A 7,259-nucleotide genomic window follows, 5' to 3' on the forward strand; every position below is an offset into this window, starting at 1 on the left:
TGGCTGGCCTGAAGGAAGACTTCTTGGGCAGGTTGGGAGACCAAGTTGCCTTTCTGGATTGATTCCAAGGTCGCCACCTGGAGACAAGAGATGTAAACACTGACGAGACAGCACCTGGCCAGGGAGCGGGGGACTTGTGGGGCTCCCACCTCACGTGGTTGTCTCTTCTCACCCCTCTGCTTCGTACCCCTAAGGGGGAAGCCAGAAGGCTTCCGTTAGGACTGCAGACCCCGGCGCCCCCCAAGAATGATCTGATCCTGGTTAAACCCGAGGCTCAATAGCCCAGCCCCTGGTGCCTCAAATCTATAGCAGGAGCGCCCTCTGCTGGCTACCCTGGGTCGGGCGTCTCTGCCGTGCAGTCCCGAAAGGTGCTTGCTGCCTGAGATAGCAGAAAAGACCATGAAACTCAAGACATCCTCTACCTGCGCTTCACACCTGGCGCCTTCTCCAGGGACCTGGCCCCTCCTCACCATCTTCAGCTCCTCCTCCTCTAGTCCCACGAACCCCATAGCACCAGGGGCCCAGGCTGGGCCACTGTGTCCCTTCCAGGCCGGTGGACACGAAATTCCTTGCTGAAGCTGAACTGTCCATTTCACTCCGCCTGTCCCTGAGTTCTCTGTCTCCAAAAATCCTTCTCTGCCTCAGGCACAAAGCTCTCCTCTCTTCCCTCCACCCTAGGTCGTTCTATTAAATGGCTCACCCCAAAGTTACTTCCCGCCCAGACTCCCCCAGCCGAGAGTGAGAGGGTCCCTGAGGTAGGACACTGTCCCCTCAGTGGGGACACCCCTTCCGTGCCTCCAGCTCCCTGGGGACAGCAGCTGCCGTGAGCTGGCTCCTGCTGAAGCGCCCCACACAGCGTATGGCACCTGCTCCGTTCACAATAGGTTGACCGCGTGCAAAGCTTTGAGTGCCTGGTGTGTGCATCTGTGCCCGGACAGGTCCTGCGCGTGCGTACACAGCGAGTGTGTGCACCTCCGTGGGGTCTGCAGGGTGGCCTGGCTGGGACTCCAAACTGGGCTCCGAGCTGGAGGAGGCCGATGTCCCTCGCCGCCAGGGGGCAGCACTGAGCCGCTCTGGCCCCGCCAGAGGCCTGTCTCCGGCGAAGGACTAACAACCCAAAATCCACGGTGCGGGTCGGGGTGGGCCGGACGAGACAACTGTCGCTGTTTCTAAACTCAGGTGGTGGGTTCACAGGTGTTTATTGCCTTAATTCTTTTTTTTTCTTTTGCCTTGATTTTTAAATCCTACCTATGTCTTGTAGATTATATTTTGAATCTGCTGCTGCTGCTAAGTCACTTCAGTCATGTCTGACTCCGCGCGACCCCATAGATGGCAGCCCACCAGGCTCCCAGGTCCCTGGGATTCTCCAGGCAAGAAAGTGGGTTGCCATTTCCTTCTCCAACGCGTGAAAATGAAAAGTCAAAGTGAAGTCACTCAGTCATGTCTGACTCTTAGCGACCCCACGGACTGCAGCCCACCAGGCTCCTCCATCCATGGGATTTTCCAGGCAAGAGTATTTTGAATCTATTTGGTAGTATGTTTTTTTCTTTTTAGTAAAGATTGGTCTCTGAGCTCTTTCTAGAAGAGGGGAAGACGCCCTGCCCCTCTGAGTCAATTTCTGGGGCAAACTTGAGCCAGGCAGCTCTCGGGGTCTCCCCAGACTCTTAAGAGGGTTCCCTGGGATTGACCTCCACCCTGGGGAAGAGGAGCCAAGCGTCTCCAGCTACCACTCTAGGTCCCCTGACGCCATCCTCCGAGATAAACCGCACGCTCACACACGGTCCACACACACATTCACACACCCATATCACATGCTCAGACTGGCACAGATAGACCGACATAGTCACAAGCTCATGCACTCACACATTTACACTCTCCCACATATTCACTCTCCCACTCACACAACTTCACACCACAGAGTCACACACTCACACATGTTCGTAAACTCTTACACACTCAGGCACATCCACAGACACACACCCCGGCTCCCACCTTCACACATTACCCACAGCTTTCACATTGTCACACTCACACTTCTAGACTCACACATTTGTAATCCACAGATGCACACGAACTCACACACTCATAGATCCATACACACTCACACACAATATATACACAGTCACAGACCCCACACTCATAATCAGCTTACATGCATTCACAGGCTAACGCATTCACGCTCACAGACTTACACACCCTCATGCCAACACACCCATGCACACTCACATCCACACTCTCACACATGCACTCTCCCAGCCTCACACACTGATTCACATTCACTACTCATGCTCACATTTTTACCCACTTGTGGACACACTCATGCACGCTTTCACACTTGTGCACACTCACACAGCCTCTCTCTGCTTGTACTATATTCACCCACTCACATAAAGCAGTCATTGCCAGGCACACTGGCCCATTAACGTTGAGTCCCCGCCCTGGGTGGGGTCAGGAGCTTGCGCCTTGATCTCAAGAGAGATTTTCCCCTCAGACTGGAGGGAGCAGAAGCAGGGCTTGGTGACAGCCCTTTGCAAGTCCGCGGGCCTCAGGGGACTTCCCCAAGCTGCCTGCACCCTTCACTATTCACTCTCTCACCCCCTCACCTCCATGAGAGAGGGCCTGGGGACATGCCAGGGGACACACGTGACAGTGGGCCCTGGTCTCGGGGAACTCTGTCTCCGAGGGAGACACCGGACATCACAAGCTGGCTGAGCAGCTGGGGCTGTGGAAGCACCTTAGAGGCGCCTCCCATCAGCCCAAGAGGCAAGAGAGCTGGGGGAGAGGTCCGAGTAGGGACTTGTCTACATGATGGTCATAGGTAGACACTGGCCTTCCCAGGAGGTGACTGCCACATGCAAAGGCCAGGACACACCAGGGCCTCGTACCCTCAGGGAAGTGAGATGTCCTAGATGGAGGGAGTCAGCTGGGGAGGCAGAGATGGGAGCTGAGCTTGGAGACGCTGGCAGGGGCCCACAAGGGACGGGCCGATGTGCCCTGCTGGGGAGCATGGCCACAGGGTATCCTGATCAACCGTACAGGGCAGGCAAGGACAAAGCCGCTCTACAGCGGCTGACAGTGTGTCCAGAAGCTCCAGGAGGGGCTGGTGCCCTCAGCCCCCATCCCAGGAGCAGAGCTGACGTGAAAACCCCATCCAGAGACTTCCCTGGTGGCCCAGTGGCTAAGACTCCGAGCTTTCAGTGCAGGGGGCGAGGGTGTAATCCCTGGTCAGGGAACCAAGATCCCACACACCTTATGGCCCAGCCAAAACAGTTTTTGAAAAAGTAACTCGATCCACTGGCCCAGGGAAGCCTCCACAGGTAGACTGTGCTTTTCTAAGTCAACAGAACATGTCCCCCGTGAGTGACAGAGTCTGTCCGTGCAGAGGGTCAGAAACAAACCCGCCAGTCAAAAACCCAGGAACCTTCAGGAGCGGTTGCCAGCTTCTCCCAAGCAGCCTGGCACAGCAGGGCCACAGGCTGTAGACCAGCAAGGAGTGGGGGGTGTGGGGGCACCCCATGGGGGGAACAGAGGCTGGGGGCCAGCAGAGCAGAGCTGGGGACAGCACGGGGAGGGCATGGGTCCTGGCTCCCCAGCTCATGCCCATTTCTGCATGAGGGAGGGTGGAGCTACTCCAGGCCGCACATTCCAGCTGCTGCCGCGCCCTCCCAGCCTGTTCTCACCTGTTCCCATGATTTCCCAAGCTGCACTGGGGCCCACTTCTCAGTGCCAACTCCCAGAATCCTTCAGGGATCAGAATCTTTCAGGGATCAGAATCCAACTAGAGGGACCCTGGTCTGAATGTGCACAAGTCCACCCCCACTAGGACAACTGCCTCCCCCTGATATAAGTATATGCACACACATGCATGCACACACACATGTACACACACTCATACACTGAGCCATCCTTAGCTCAAAGACACCAGGACTCAGAGTGGCTTCCAGGAGCTGAGGTACTTCCTTCCACTGCAAACAGCACCCCACTCTTACCCTGGGGCAAAGTGCTGCCCTCCGGCCCCAAGGCCCTGGGCAGGGGAGGAAGAAAAGCAGCTGAAGTCCCTAGAAGGTCCCCAGGAACGAGGGCACCCAGAAAGCCAGCCCTAGGGCTCAGCTGAAGGCGGCTGGAAAGGGGAGGCCTGATTGGTGCTCGGCAATGGGCTAGCTAGGGAGGGGGCTGCATGCGCCCACCTGCTCCCCCTCCCATGGCCCAGCCCCCTGGTTGCCTGGCACTCAGCCTGCTGCCTCTCTGGGGGCACGGTTGACATCTCAGCTTGTCCCCTGCCTCTCCTCCCGCAGCCCTGGTGTCACCCTCCCCAACCTTTCATGCAGGACAGAATTCCCACGCCCACCTTGGGCCCAGGGCCAGGGCTGTTGGTTCCCACCAAGGCCTGGGAAGTGGTTTCTGCAGCCCAAGCTATGCCAGGCCTGCCCGGGAAACAGCCCAGCCCTGCTTGCTGCAGAGACATGACGGAGGGCGCCAGCCCAGGCCCCACGGGCTGGGCTCAGAACTGCTGAGGCCGCAGAACTGGGTGACAGGCAGGCAAGGGGTGCCCGGCCGCCATTCACCGGAGTGAAATGAAACTCTAGCTCTACCAGCCGCCCTCAGAGGAGACAGGGCAACTACGGTCAGGGTCCCCAGATCCCAGACTTAAGGCTATCTCCGCCAGCCCCAGCCAGGAGCCAGGCCTGACCCACAGAGGCTGATGGGGAAGCTGCAGAGCTGGGGGGAGGGTCCCCCATGTGGAAGGGATAGGGTCCCGGGACGGCCCATCTCGGGTCTCAGTCTCAAGGTCACAGTTCGCCCAAGAGCCCAGGGGCCTCGATAGAATAGGGGGCTCTGTCTTCCTGTGACAGGAGAAGCCAGAGAGAGGAGATGGATTGTGGGAGCGTCTCACAGGGGAGTGGTGGGGACTGACCTTGACCGATCCCGCATGAATCCCTCTCGGCCCCCTGCCATGCAGAGAGCCCGGCTGGGCTGTGGAGGAAACAGGGAAGGTGGCAAGCTATTGGCAGGCCCCAGAGCTGCAGCCCCCATGGGCACAGGGCCCCACTATGAGCCTCTGCCCCAGGCCCCACCTGGCACCTAGGTCTCCAAGCTGGTGAGGACAAAGGCCTCCTCCAGAGATTGGGGGGCTACAAACAGGAAGTGCCCCCCCACCCACTGCCTCCTGGCCTTGCAGGCCCGCACCACCTCCCCAGCTGTCAGAACACCCTTTGCTCTTTCCTCCAATGCTTGCTGAGCCACAAGAGAGACCAAGGCCCAAACCACACACTGGTGTAAGCCTCAGCCTCCAGCTCTCCAAGCACAGAGGGCAAGGGGGGCGTGAGGAGGGGCAAGCAGTGGGCCCCACAGCTGCCCAGGCCATGGTGGGGGCTGGGGCTCCAGCAGGCTTCCCCCGAGCCAGCCTGCACCCCTCCCAGCAGGGATGTGCAAGGCAAGCAGTTCCCACGCCCCGTTCTAGGCGGCTGCCAGGCAGGGTCCATACAAGGCCAAGGCCGCAGCGCTGAGCTGGCGGGCGGGGGCCGGGGCGGGGCCCAGAACACCTGGCTTGGCCAAACCCCGACGCACCCTGCTTGTGAGGAATGTGGACACCGCCTGGGCTGGCCCTGGGAAACCTGCCAGCCCCCTGGCTCCCGCCCGGCCCTGACTCAGCTTGGGTGGGCCGTGGGCCCGGAAGATACAGTCTCAGCAGGAACCAGGCTCTCCAGCCCCACCCTTCCCTCCCCCGGCCCACCAGGGACTGAAGCAAGGGACAGGGCCTGAGAGAGGGGCAGAGAGCCGGGACAGCACCCACCGGGCCTCGGGACGAGGGGGACAGCAGGGACACCGTGGGACTTCCCCCTCCCGGCTCTCCCCATGGTCTACCCACACCAGATTCCCCCCCAGATGTCGGAGAGCTGGGAGCTCTAAAAACAACAGTCTGGCCCGTAGGACCCAAGCCCCAAGCATGGCACCCTCGTGTCGCTGAGCCTCAGTCTCCTCATCCATAGAAGGGGGCCAGGGCTGGTTCCTCTCCCACAGGGCCGGGCAGAGGTAGGGGGAGAAGCTTCTGCTCAACCTGCAGGCATTGGACAAGCAGTTTCAATTAAGCACAACTTTGACCAGGCCTGGTAACCAGGGGAAGGGCTCACCAGCTCTGGGAAGGTGCCCCAACCCAGGGAGGAGAAGCAGGAAGACCCCCAGATTCCATCGCTCCCTGAGTGTCAGAGGCATTCACTAAGGAGGCCTTGTGAGGTCCATGCTTCAAGCTGAGAGACTCCATCCATTCTCTGTCACCCAATATGGATGTTCCCAAACTCCCCAGAACAGAAGCTGGGCCCCCTGTCTCAGACCAGGCGCCCTCCAGGGCTGGGGCCTTTTTTCTCCCCTGACTGGGGGCTCCCCAGGGACGGAGACCCTGTCTGCCTCTATCACCCCACAGTCCCAAGCCCTGGGCCATGGAAACTAAAAGCCAGTGAAGTCCAGAAAAGCTGTCCTTCCCTCTTCAGTACCACCCAACTTCCTAGGTCCTGATCCCCTCTGCTCACCCAGCCGCCCCCAAACACGATGCTAGAACAGCCTCCCAGTGCCCCCTGCCCCAGCCTTGGGGGCTGGTGAACTTCCCATCCATCCCCTGCCAAGAAAGATGCCCTGCTGCCCTCCTCCCTACCAGGACAGAAGGGTCTTCTCATAACCACCCCCCTGAAACCTTCCCACAGCCCAGCTGGCCCAGGAGGGCTTTCTTGCTCAGACCCACACTCTTAAGAGTCCCTTGGACAGCAAGGAGATCAAACCAGTCAATCCAAAAGAACTCAGTCCTGAATATTCATTGGAAGGACTGATGTTGAAGCTGAAAGCTCCAATACTTTGGCCACCTGATGGGAAGAACTGATTCATTGGAAAAGACCCTGATGCTGGGAAAGATTGAAGGCGGGAGGAGAAGGGGACGACAGGGGATGAGAAAGTTGGATAGCATCACTGACTCGATGGACATGAGTTTGAGCAAGCTCCGGGAGACGGTGAAGGACGTGGGAAGCCTGGCGTGCTGCAGTCCATGGGGTCACAAAGAGTCAGACACGACCTAGCGACTGAACAAGAACACTCTTCCCTGTGACCCACCTGACCCGTCTCTACCTTCTGCTTGCTACCAAGTCTGAGGGGCTGGGGCCACACTATCCAAGGCTGCTGGGCGACAGCCCTGGCTCCCCTGAGCTTGAGAAGGGAGGGAAGGGTCTCTAAGCTCAGGGGCCCTGCTGCCCCCTCCCCCTGCCTCTCTTCCC

This window comes from Budorcas taxicolor, chromosome 19 (genome assembly GCF_023091745.1).
Source record: "Budorcas taxicolor isolate Tak-1 chromosome 19, Takin1.1, whole genome shotgun sequence".
Taxonomy (NCBI): Eukaryota; Metazoa; Chordata; class Mammalia; order Artiodactyla; family Bovidae; genus Budorcas; species Budorcas taxicolor.